Raw genomic sequence first — 2,493 nt, 5'->3', positions numbered from 1 at the left:
TTTGCCTCTCTTCGGGTTCAAGAAATCTCTTTTAGAAAAACCTCTAACACTTTGTGCAGGGTTGGGAATTGAACCCAAGTGAGCTGCGTACAAGGCAATCGATTTACCAGCTATGCTATGCCCGTCCCCTAACGGCCAAAATTTTTGTATTAGAAGATGGGTAGTTTTACGTTTTTCAATGTTGCTTTACATTGAAATTTGAGAGTTTCGAATGAATGTGATCGTGACCGTTAAAAAATTATCAAGCATTCATTTTATTTTTATTTTTCCGTTATTCAAGCTCACAACTTGACAACGAATCCTAGACAGGAAATTTTAGTACGCCATTCAATTCAGCACTCAAATATACCTCATTAATAGCCACTATCTTGAAGTATATTGAAATATTTATTAAGTCCAATCCTGCTTAGAGGGTATTCATATAATTGATAATACAACAAAAATCAAACGCTCATAAAAGCCGTTCCTGACCTGGTAGAGACGAACTGTGAACGTCATTTTTTATCATCAGTGAAACATCAGTGCTACGGTGAAAATGTGCTCCAATGAAAGTTCCAAAAATCTCTAGAACAATGTATTTGCGAGAAATTAACACATCAAAAGATAGTATAAGCAACCCTATTTTTTAAGAGCCATCCTACCTCAAATCTTTAAAAAAAATCATAACAAATCTCAACAAACATATGATTACGGCCTAAAAGCCAACTGTCAAAATCCACTTTGAATGGAAATTCCGGACAAACGGATACTAGCTGAACACAGTTCACAACAGTTTATGAAAGAAAAAATATTTTTCTTTCGGTTACTATAAACATCTCTGATTGGCGCGTAACGGTTTGTCCGGAATTTCCATTCAAAGTGGATTTTGACAGTTGGCTTTTAGGCCGTAATCATATGTTTGTCGAGAAATTAACCATTATATAGATAGCCCTGTTTATTCAGCAAACTTGCTTCAATTCATTTGTGTGGTTATATTGAAGGGCATTGCGCAGGTAAACTTCACACATCTAAACAGTCGACACATTAAACACCTCATCCACAAGGACCACCCTAATTCAATTCATTTGAAAAAATCGCCAAAAAAACTAACAAATTTGCCAAAGACATCATAAAGCTAAACCAAAATAATTAGGGGCCATCAGTTTTGTATTCCTAAATACGGCTTTAGGACGCACTATGGTCAACTTTCGATATGTACTGAAAATTTAGTGCCAAGTTTTGTATTGACGTCGTAATAATCGAAAGAGAAAGAAGCTCGCAATGTAACTAAGGTTTAATTGAAAATTTACTTTAGAACTAGTCTTATTATGCAGTGTAGCGCATTCCTCTGTACTTGACTCTTAATGTGCACATACTCTGGGTCTTACTATAAAAATTGATTCCGTCAGACACTAGTTACACTGTTACCAGTTATATTATACATAAATAGTGCATCTCTATGCTTATTGTAATCATTAAATACAACACGTATAGTGTAAAATATAGGTAACTCTTAAATGCATAACGATATTTTAAAACAACATTGCGAAAAACATCTCAAAATTATCACAGTAATGTATTGAAAGTATGAGCTAATTTTCACAAAATGAAAAAAAAAATGATTTGCGCCTTTGAGGGTTAATATGACTTCCATGTTTGGAAATAAAGTCAAATGTGATACCAATTGATACACAAAAATATCTATTGCACATTTTTAAGACTTATTATGTGCACCAAAAATTTTACCAAAAGCGGAACCCATTTGTTGCTAAAATCGGAGTGTGCCAAAAATGGAACGGGCCAAAATCTTACTTTATCTACTGCATGAAATTCAATCCTAAGTTTTCCATCCGGAATATAGTAAGAAAGTACGAAACCAACTACACGGTACAGTGATTTTGTACTTTCCATGTGACCCAGTATATGTTGTAGATCTCATCAAATGCAACGCAAAGTAATGCTTGGAAAATGTGGTATACTGAAGTTCAGTCTCTAAATAATGTTTTTGATGAATTGATTCTGTTTTACTACTTCTAGGGGGCTTAATCAATAAATTTAGTTTTACTTTTGAAGATGCCCAGAGCTCAAAAAAAATTTTTCGCAATCAGGCAAATGTAGCAGAATTGACTTTGCCAATATAATGAAATATGAGCAGCCCTAGATCCAAATACTCCATCAGCGTTACTTTCCTGCAAGAATCTCGGCGAGCTTGAAACAATTTGTTTGCGCCTAAATGTGCGCCATCTCAAGACTTGTTTGCGTTCAATCAAGTGTTTATTCGCTTTTATCCAGTCGAGCTTTTACCCGGCGGGCTTTGCTGCGTCTCAATCAAACAGAAGAAATAAAAAACAATGATCATGTAAAAATATTATGAATGGTGAAAATAACCATAATTAATTTGTAACATTAAATAAACTACATTTTTGATTTCACCATTCGGGGCGTAAACATTTTTTTTTCGGTGTTTCAAGCCTGGAGTAATGGGATTTTTTCAAATTGGCATCGCAAAATCTC

Source organism: Topomyia yanbarensis, chromosome 3 (assembly GCF_030247195.1).
Source record: "Topomyia yanbarensis strain Yona2022 chromosome 3, ASM3024719v1, whole genome shotgun sequence".
Classification (NCBI taxonomy): domain Eukaryota; kingdom Metazoa; phylum Arthropoda; class Insecta; order Diptera; family Culicidae; genus Topomyia; species Topomyia yanbarensis.
Note: the sequence above shows the minus strand (reverse complement) of the source record.